The sequence below is a fragment of the Hypomesus nipponensis genome, chromosome 24 (assembly GCF_054491055.1).
Source record: "Hypomesus nipponensis isolate SF chromosome 24, ASM5449105v1, whole genome shotgun sequence".
Taxonomy (NCBI): domain Eukaryota; kingdom Metazoa; phylum Chordata; class Actinopteri; order Osmeriformes; family Osmeridae; genus Hypomesus; species Hypomesus nipponensis.
In genome coordinates this window covers 200,001-207,500 of record NC_140384.1, presented here as the reverse complement: position 1 = coordinate 207,500, position 7,500 = coordinate 200,001, and the positions used below count along the sequence as shown (strand labels likewise).

Below are 7,500 nucleotides of genomic sequence, written 5' to 3'. Positions count from 1 at the left end.
ACATCTTGCAATATGCACAAGTAGTCCTTCATGAAAGGGGCTGGAAGCTGTTTTCATTTTGACACGAGAGAGAGAGAGAGAGAGAGAGAGAGACCACCTTGCATTGTCAATTGCTAAATCTGTATATGGATAAGTAGCCTATGGTTGTCAACTTATTTCGTACGGCCATACCAGCCTGGCAACGCCCGATCTCGTCTGATCTCGGAAGCTAAGCAGGGTCGGGCCTGGTTAGTACTTGGATGGGAGACCGCCTGGGAATACCAGGTGCTGTATGCTCTTTTGCTCATTCACTTAGAAACTGACATCTTGCAATATGCACAAGTAGTCCTTCATGAAAGGGGCTGGAAGCTGTTTTCATTTTGACACGAGAGAGAGAGAGAGAGAGAGAGAGAGAGAGACCACCTTGCATTGTCAATTGCTAAATCTGTATATGGATAAGTAGCCTATGGTTGTCAACTTATTTCGTACGGCCATACCAGCCTGGCAACGCCCGATCACGTCTGATCTCGGAAGCTAAGCAGGGTCGGGCCTGGTTAGTACTTGGATGGGAGACCGCCTGGGAATACCAGGTGCTGTATGCTCTTTTGCTCATTCACTTAGAAACTGACATCTTGCAATATGCACAAGTAGTCCTTCATGAAAGGGGCTGGAAGCTGTTTTCATTTTGACACGAGAGAGAGAGAGAGAGACCACCTTGCATTGTCAATTGCTAAATCTGTATATGGATAAGTAGCCTATGGTTGTCAACTTATTTCGTACGGCCATACCAGCCTGGCAACGCCCGATCACGTCTGATCTCGGAAGCTAAGCAGGGTCGGGCCTGGTTAGTACTTGGATGGGAGACCGCCTGGGAATACCAGGTGCTGTATGCTCTTTTGCTCATTCACTTAGAATCTGACATCTTGCAATATGCACAAGTAGTCCTTCATGAAAGGGGCTGGAAGCTGTTTTCATTTTGACACGAGAGAGAGAGAGAGAGAGAGAGAGAGACTACCTTGCATTGTCAATTGCTAAATCTGTATATGGATAAGTAGCCTATGGTTGTCAACTTATTTCGTACGGCCATACCAGCCTGGCAACGCCCAATCTCGTCTGATCTCGGAAGCTAAGCAGGGTCGGGCCTGGTTAGTACTTGGATGGGAGACCGCCTGGGAATACCAGGTGCTGTATGCTCTTTTGCTCATTCACTTAGAAACTGAAATCTTGCAATATGCACAAGTAGTCCTTCATGAAAGGGGCTGGAAGCTGTTTTCATTTTGACACGAGAGAGAGAGAGAGAGAGAGAGACCACCTTGCATTGTCAATTGCTAAATCTGTATATGGATAAGTAGCCTATGGTTGTCAACTTATTTCGTACGGCCATACCAGCCTGGCAACGCCCGATCTCGTCTGATCTCGGAAGCTAAGCAGGGTCGGGCCAGGTTAGTACTTGGATGGGAGACCGCCTGGGAATACCAGGTGCTGTATGCTCTTTTGCTCATTCACTTAGAAACTGAAATCTTGCAATATGCACAAGTAGTCCTTCATGAAAGGGGCTGGAAGCTGTTTTCATTTTGACACGAGAGAGAGAGAGAGAGAGAGAGAGAGACCACCTTGCATTGTCAATTGCTAAATCTGTATATGGATAAGTAGCCTATGGTTGTCAACTTATTTCGTACGGCCATACCAGCCTGGCAACGCCCGATCTCGTCTGATCTCGGAAGCTAAGCAGGGTCGGGCCTGGTTAGTACTTGGATGGGAGACCGCCTGGGAATACCAGGTGCTGTATGCTCTTTTGCTCATTCACTTAGAAACTGAAATCTTGCAATATGCACAAGTAGTCCTTCATGAAAGGGGCTGGAAGCTGTTTTCATTTTGACACGAGAGAGAGAGAGAGAGACCACCTTGCATTGTCAATTGCTAAATCTGTATATGGATAAGTAGCCTATGGTTGTCAACTTATTTCGTACGGCCATACCAGCCTGGCAACGCCCGATCTCGTCTGATCTCGGAAGCTAAGCAGGGTCGGGCCTGGTTAGTACTTGGATGGGAGACCGCCTGGGAATACCAGGTGCTGTATGCTCTTTTGCTCATTCACTTAGAAACTGACATCTTGCAATATGCACAAGTAGTCCTTCATGAAAGGGGCTGGAAGCTGTTTTCATTTTGACACGAGAGAGAGAGAGAGAGACCACCTTGCATTGTCAATTGCTAAATCTGTATATGGATAAGTAGCCTATGGTTGTCAACTTATTTCGTACGGCCATACCAGCCTGGCAACGCCCGATCACGTCTGATCTCGGAAGCTAAGCAGGGTCGGGCCTGGTTAGTACTTGGATGGGAGACCGCCTGGGAATACCAGGTGCTGTATGCTCTTTTGCTCATTCACTTAGAATCTGACATCTTGCAATATGCACAAGTAGTCCTTCATGAAAGGGGCTGGAAGCTGTTTTCATTTTGACACGAGAGAGAGAGAGAGAGAGAGAGAGAGACTACCTTGCATTGTCAATTGCTAAATCTGTATATGGATAAGTAGCCTATGGTTGTCAACTTATTTCGTACGGCCATACCAGCCTGGCAACGCCCAATCTCGTCTGATCTCGGAAGCTAAGCAGGGTCGGGCCTGGTTAGTACTTGGATGGGAGACCGCCTGGGAATACCAGGTGCTGTATGCTCTTTTGCTCATTCACTTAGAAACTGAAATCTTGCAATATGCACAAGTAGTCCTTCATGAAAGGGGCTGGAAGCTGTTTTCATTTTGACACGAGAGAGAGAGAGAGAGAGAGAGACTACCTTGCATTGTCAATTGCTAAATCTGTATATGGATAAGTAGCCTATGGTTGTCAACTTATTTCGTACGGCCATACCAGCCTGGCAACGCCCGATCTCGTCTGATCTCGGAAGCTAAGCAGGGTCGGGCCAGGTTAGTACTTGGATGGGAGACCGCCTGGGAATACCAGGTGCTGTATGCTCTTTTGCTCATTCACTTAGAAACTGAAATCTTGCAATATGCACAAGTAGTCCTTCATGAAAGGGGCTGGAAGCTGTTTTCATTTTGACACGAGAGAGAGAGAGAGAGAGAGAGAGAGACCACCTTGCATTGTCAATTGCTAAATCTGTATATGGATAAGTAGCCTATGGTTGTCAACTTATTTCGTACGGCCATACCAGCCTGGCAACGCCCGATCTCGTCTGATCTCGGAAGCTAAGCAGGGTCGGGCCTGGTTAGTACTTGGATGGGAGACCGCCTGGGAATACCAGGTGCTGTATGCTCTTTTGCTCATTCACTTAGAAACTGAAATCTTGCAATATGCACAAGTAGTCCTTCATGAAAGGGGCTGGAAGCTGTTTTCATTTTGACACGAGAGAGAGAGAGAGAGACCACCTTGCATTGTCAATTGCTAAATCTGTATATGGATAAGTAGCCTATGGTTGTCAACTTATTTCGTACGGCCATACCAGCCTGGCAACGCCCGATCTCGTCTGATCTCGGAAGCTAAGCAGGGTCGGGCCTGGTTAGTACTTGGATGGGAGACCGCCTGGGAATACCAGGTGCTGTATGCTCTTTTGCTCATTCACTTAGAAACTGACATCTTGCAATATGCACAAGTAGTCCTTCATGAAAGGGGCTGGAAGCTGTTTTCATTTTGACACGAGAGAGAGAGAGAGAGAGAGAGAGAGAGAGACTACCTTGCATTGTCAATTGCTAAATCTGTATATGGATAAGTAGCCTATGGTTGTCAACTTATTTCGTACGGCCATACCAGCCTGGCAACGCCCGATCACGTCTGATCTCGGAAGCTAAGCAGGGTCGGGCCTGGTTAGTACTTGGATGGGAGACCGCCTGGGAATACCAGGTGCTGTATGCTCTTTTGCTCATTCACTTAGAAACTGACATCTTGCAATATGCACAAGTAGTCCTTCATGAAAGGGGCTGGAAGCTGTTTTCATTTTGACACGAGAGAGAGAGAGAGAGAGAGAGAGAGACCACCTTGCATTGTCAATTGCTAAATCTGTATATGGATAAGTAGCCTATGGTTGTCAACTTATTTCGTACGGCCATACCAGCCTGGCAACGCCCGATCTCGTCTGATCTCGGAAGCTAAGCAGGGTCGGGCCTGGTTAGTACTTGGATGGGAGACCGCCTGGGAATACCAGGTGCTGTATGCTCTTTTGCTCATTCACTTAGAAACTGACATCTTGCAATATGCACAAGTAGTCCTTCATGAAAGGGGCTGGAAGCTGTTTTCATTTTGACACGAGAGAGAGAGAGAGAGAGAGAGAGACCACCTTGCATTGTCAATTGCTAAATCTGTATATGAATAAGTAGCCTATGGTTGTCAACTTATTTCGAACGGCCATACCAGCCTGGCAACGCCCGATCACGTCTGATCTCGGAAGCTAAGCAGGGTCGGGCCTGGTTAGTACTTGGATGGGAGACCGCCTGGGAATACCAGGTGCTGTATGCTCTTTTGCTCATTCACTTAGAAACTGACATCTTGCAATATGCACAAGTAGTCCTTCATGAAAGGGGCTGGAAGCTGTTTTCATTTTGACACGAGAGAGAGAGAGAGAGACCACCTTGCATTGTCAATTGCTAAATCTGTATATGGATAAGTAGCCTATGGTTGTCAACTTATTTCGTACGGCCATACCAGCCTGGCAACGCCCGATCACGTCTGATCTCGGAAGCTAAGCAGGGTCGGGCCTGGTTAGTACTTGGATGGGAGACCGCCTGGGAATACCAGGTGCTGTATGCTCTTTTGCTCATTCACTTAGAAACTGACATCTTGCAATATGCACAAGTAGTCCTTCATGAAAGGGGCTGGAAGCTGTTTTCATTTTGACACGAGAGAGAGAGAGAGAGAGAGAGACTACCTTGCATTGTCAATTGCTAAATCTGTATATGGATAAGTAGCCTATGGTTGTCAACTTATTTCGTACGGCCATACCAGCCTGGCAACGCCCGATCTCGTCTGATCTCGGAAGCTAAGCAGGGTCGGGCCTGGTTAGTACTTGGATGGGAGACCGCCTGGGAATACCAGGTGCTGTATGCTCTTTTGCTCATTCACTTAGAAACTGAAATCTTGCAATATGCACAAGTAGTCCTTCATGAAAGGGGCTGGAAGCTGTTTTCATTTTGACACGAGAGAGAGAGAGAGAGAGAGAGACCACCTTGCATTGTCAATTGCTAAATCTGTATATGGATAAGTAGCCTATGGTTGTCAACTTATTTCGTACGGCCATACCAGCCTGGCAACGCCCGATCTCGTCTGATCTCGGAAGCTAAGCAGGGTCGGGCCAGGTTAGTACTTGGATGGGAGACCGCCTGGGAATACCAGGTGCTGTATGCTCTTTTGCTCATTCACTTAGAAACTGAAATCTTGCAATATGCACAAGTAGTCCTTCATGAAAGGGGCTGGAAGCTGTTTTCATTTTGACACGAGAGAGAGAGAGAGAGAGAGAGACCACCTTGCATTGTCAATTGCTAAATCTGTATATGGATAAGTAGCCTATGGTTGTCAACTTATTTCGTACGGCCATACCAGCCTGGCAACGCCCGATCTCGTCTGATCTCGGAAGCTAAGCAGGGTTGGGCCTGGTTAGTACTTGGATGGGAGACCGCCTGGGAATACCAGGTGCTGTATGCTCTTTTGCTCATTCACTTAGAAACTGAAATCTTGCAATATGCACAAGTAGTCCTTCATGAAAGGGGCTGGAAGCTGTTTTCATTTTGACACGAGAGAGAGAGAGAGAGAGACCACCTTGCATTGTCAATTGCTAAATCTGTATATGGATAAGTAGCCTATGGTTGTCAACTTATTTCGTACGGCCATACCAGCCTGGCAACGCCCGATCTCGTCTGATCTCGGAAGCTAAGCAGGGTCGGGCCTGGTTAGTACTTGGATGGGAGACCGCCTGGGAATACCAGGTGCTGTATGCTCCTTTGCTCATTCACTTAGAAACTGAAATCTTGCAATATGCACAAGTAGTCCTTCATGAAATGGGCTGGAAGCTGTTTTCATTTTGACACAAGAGAGAGAGAGAGAGACCACCTTGCATTGTCAATTGCTAAATCTGTATATGGATAAGTAGCCTATGGTTGTCAACTTATTTCGTACGGCCATACCAGCCTGGCAACGCCCGATCTCGTCTGATCTCGGAAGCTAAGCAGGGTCGGGCCTGGTTAGTACTTGGATGGGAGACCGCCTGGGAATACCAGGTGCTGTATGCTCTTTTGCTCATTCACTTAGAAACTGACATCTTGCAATATGCACAAGTAGTCCTTCATGAAAGGGGCTGGAAGCTGTTTTCATTTTGACACGAGAGAGAGAGAGAGAGAGAGAGACCACCTTGCATTGTCAATTGCCAAATCTGTATATGGATAAGTAGCCTATGGTTGTCACCTTATTTTACGGCCATACCAGCCTGGCAACGCCCGATCTCGTCTGATCTCGGAAGCTAAGCAGGGTCGGGCCTGGTTAGTACTTGGATGGGAGACCGCCTGGGAATACCAGGTGCTGTATGCTCTTTTGCTCATTCACTTAGAAACTGAAATCTTGCAATATGCACAAGTAGTCCTTCATGAAAGGGGCTGGAAGCTGTTTTCATTTTGACACGAGAGAGAGAGAGAGAGAGACCACCTTGCATTGTCAATTGCTAAATCTGTATATGGATAAGTAGCCTATGGTTGTCAACTTATTTCGTACGGCCATACCAGCCTGGCAACGCCCGATCTCGTCTGATCTCGGAAGCTAAGCAGGGTCGGGCCTGGTTAGTACTTGGATGGGAGACCGCCTGGGAATACCAGGTGCTGTATGCTCTTTTGCTCATTCACTTAGAAACTGAAATCTTGCAATATGCACAAGTAGTCCTTCATGAAAGGGGCTGGAAGCTGTTTTCATTTTGACACGAGAGAGAGAGAGAGAGACCACCTTGCATTGTCAATTGCTAAATCTGTATATGGATAAGTAGCCTATGGTTGTCAACTTATTTCGTACGGCCATACCAGCCTGGCAACGCCCGATCTCGTCTGATCTCGGAAGCTAAGCAGGGTCGGGCCTGGTTAGTACTTGGATGGGAGACCGCCTGGGAATACCAGGTGCTGTATGCTCTTTTGCTCATTCACTTAGAAACTGAAATCTTGCAATATGCACAAGTAGTCCTTCATGAAAGGGGCTGGAAGCTGTTTTCATTTTGACACGAGAGAGAGAGAGAGAGACCACCTTGCATTGTCAATTGCTAAATCTGTATATGGATAAGTAGCCTATGGTTGTCAACTTATTTCGTACGGCCATACCAGCCTGGCAACGCCCGATCTCGTCTGATCTCGGAAGCTAAGCAGGGTCGGGCCTGGTTAGTACTTGGATGGGAGACCGCCTGGGAATACCAGGTGCTGTATGCTCTTTTGCTCATTCACTTAGAAACTGACATCTTGCAATATGCACAAGTAGTCCTTCATGAAAGGGGCTGGAAGCTGTTTTCATTTTGACACGAGAGAGAGAGAGAGAGAGAGAGAGA

General features: G+C 47.1%; 23 non-coding genes and 2 pseudogenes across 23 annotated transcripts; all 25 read left to right on the top strand.

Annotated features, from left to right (window-relative positions):
- The first annotated feature begins 157 nt into the window (after nucleotides 1-157).
- On the top strand, nucleotides 158-276 carry LOC146227765 (5S ribosomal RNA). Its single transcript, XR_014746502.1, has one exon. It is a non-coding gene; the product is annotated as a 5S ribosomal RNA (ribosomal RNA).
- A 186-nt stretch (nucleotides 277-462) lies between these two features.
- On the top strand, nucleotides 463-581 carry LOC146227764 (5S ribosomal RNA). The gene has a single exon (XR_014744803.1). It is a non-coding gene; the product is annotated as a 5S ribosomal RNA (ribosomal RNA).
- A 172-nt stretch (nucleotides 582-753) lies between these two features.
- Nucleotides 754-872, top strand: LOC146227763 (5S ribosomal RNA). The gene has a single exon (XR_014744802.1). It is a non-coding gene; the product is annotated as a 5S ribosomal RNA (ribosomal RNA).
- A 182-nt stretch (nucleotides 873-1,054) lies between these two features.
- Nucleotides 1,055-1,173, top strand: LOC146227762 (5S ribosomal RNA; annotated as a pseudogene).
- Nucleotides 1,174-1,351: 178 nt separating this feature from the next.
- LOC146227761 (5S ribosomal RNA) lies at nucleotides 1,352-1,470 on the top strand. Its single transcript, XR_014744797.1, has one exon. It is a non-coding gene; the product is annotated as a 5S ribosomal RNA (ribosomal RNA).
- A 182-nt stretch (nucleotides 1,471-1,652) lies between these two features.
- Nucleotides 1,653-1,771, top strand: LOC146227760 (5S ribosomal RNA). Its single transcript, XR_014746500.1, has one exon. It is a non-coding gene; the product is annotated as a 5S ribosomal RNA (ribosomal RNA).
- A 172-nt stretch (nucleotides 1,772-1,943) lies between these two features.
- Nucleotides 1,944-2,062, top strand: LOC146227759 (5S ribosomal RNA). Its single transcript, XR_014746498.1, has one exon. It is a non-coding gene; the product is annotated as a 5S ribosomal RNA (ribosomal RNA).
- Nucleotides 2,063-2,234: 172 nt separating this feature from the next.
- LOC146227758 (5S ribosomal RNA) lies at nucleotides 2,235-2,353 on the top strand. Its single transcript, XR_014744801.1, has one exon. It is a non-coding gene; the product is annotated as a 5S ribosomal RNA (ribosomal RNA).
- A 182-nt stretch (nucleotides 2,354-2,535) lies between these two features.
- LOC146227757 (5S ribosomal RNA) lies at nucleotides 2,536-2,654 on the top strand (annotated as a pseudogene).
- Nucleotides 2,655-2,832: 178 nt separating this feature from the next.
- Nucleotides 2,833-2,951, top strand: LOC146227756 (5S ribosomal RNA). Its single transcript, XR_014744785.1, has one exon. It is a non-coding gene; the product is annotated as a 5S ribosomal RNA (ribosomal RNA).
- A 182-nt stretch (nucleotides 2,952-3,133) lies between these two features.
- Nucleotides 3,134-3,252, top strand: LOC146227755 (5S ribosomal RNA). The gene has a single exon (XR_014746496.1). It is a non-coding gene; the product is annotated as a 5S ribosomal RNA (ribosomal RNA).
- A 172-nt stretch (nucleotides 3,253-3,424) lies between these two features.
- LOC146227754 (5S ribosomal RNA) lies at nucleotides 3,425-3,543 on the top strand. The gene has a single exon (XR_014746493.1). It is a non-coding gene; the product is annotated as a 5S ribosomal RNA (ribosomal RNA).
- A 186-nt stretch (nucleotides 3,544-3,729) lies between these two features.
- On the top strand, nucleotides 3,730-3,848 carry LOC146227753 (5S ribosomal RNA). Its single transcript, XR_014744799.1, has one exon. It is a non-coding gene; the product is annotated as a 5S ribosomal RNA (ribosomal RNA).
- A 182-nt stretch (nucleotides 3,849-4,030) lies between these two features.
- On the top strand, nucleotides 4,031-4,149 carry LOC146227752 (5S ribosomal RNA). The gene has a single exon (XR_014746491.1). It is a non-coding gene; the product is annotated as a 5S ribosomal RNA (ribosomal RNA).
- A 180-nt stretch (nucleotides 4,150-4,329) lies between these two features.
- Nucleotides 4,330-4,448, top strand: LOC146227751 (5S ribosomal RNA). Its single transcript, XR_014746326.1, has one exon. It is a non-coding gene; the product is annotated as a 5S ribosomal RNA (ribosomal RNA).
- A 172-nt stretch (nucleotides 4,449-4,620) lies between these two features.
- Nucleotides 4,621-4,739, top strand: LOC146227750 (5S ribosomal RNA). Its single transcript, XR_014744798.1, has one exon. It is a non-coding gene; the product is annotated as a 5S ribosomal RNA (ribosomal RNA).
- Nucleotides 4,740-4,917: 178 nt separating this feature from the next.
- Nucleotides 4,918-5,036, top strand: LOC146227749 (5S ribosomal RNA). Its single transcript, XR_014746489.1, has one exon. It is a non-coding gene; the product is annotated as a 5S ribosomal RNA (ribosomal RNA).
- A 178-nt stretch (nucleotides 5,037-5,214) lies between these two features.
- On the top strand, nucleotides 5,215-5,333 carry LOC146227748 (5S ribosomal RNA). The gene has a single exon (XR_014744772.1). It is a non-coding gene; the product is annotated as a 5S ribosomal RNA (ribosomal RNA).
- A 178-nt stretch (nucleotides 5,334-5,511) lies between these two features.
- Nucleotides 5,512-5,630, top strand: LOC146227747 (5S ribosomal RNA). Its single transcript, XR_014743146.1, has one exon. It is a non-coding gene; the product is annotated as a 5S ribosomal RNA (ribosomal RNA).
- Nucleotides 5,631-5,804: 174 nt separating this feature from the next.
- On the top strand, nucleotides 5,805-5,923 carry LOC146227746 (5S ribosomal RNA). The gene has a single exon (XR_014746486.1). It is a non-coding gene; the product is annotated as a 5S ribosomal RNA (ribosomal RNA).
- A 172-nt stretch (nucleotides 5,924-6,095) lies between these two features.
- Nucleotides 6,096-6,214, top strand: LOC146227745 (5S ribosomal RNA). The gene has a single exon (XR_014746484.1). It is a non-coding gene; the product is annotated as a 5S ribosomal RNA (ribosomal RNA).
- Nucleotides 6,215-6,390: 176 nt separating this feature from the next.
- Nucleotides 6,391-6,509, top strand: LOC146227744 (5S ribosomal RNA). The gene has a single exon (XR_014745570.1). It is a non-coding gene; the product is annotated as a 5S ribosomal RNA (ribosomal RNA).
- Nucleotides 6,510-6,683: 174 nt separating this feature from the next.
- On the top strand, nucleotides 6,684-6,802 carry LOC146227743 (5S ribosomal RNA). The gene has a single exon (XR_014746482.1). It is a non-coding gene; the product is annotated as a 5S ribosomal RNA (ribosomal RNA).
- Nucleotides 6,803-6,974: 172 nt separating this feature from the next.
- Nucleotides 6,975-7,093, top strand: LOC146227742 (5S ribosomal RNA). Its single transcript, XR_014746480.1, has one exon. It is a non-coding gene; the product is annotated as a 5S ribosomal RNA (ribosomal RNA).
- Nucleotides 7,094-7,265: 172 nt separating this feature from the next.
- LOC146227741 (5S ribosomal RNA) lies at nucleotides 7,266-7,384 on the top strand. The gene has a single exon (XR_014746478.1). It is a non-coding gene; the product is annotated as a 5S ribosomal RNA (ribosomal RNA).
- The last annotated feature ends 116 nt before the right edge of the window (nucleotides 7,385-7,500 follow it).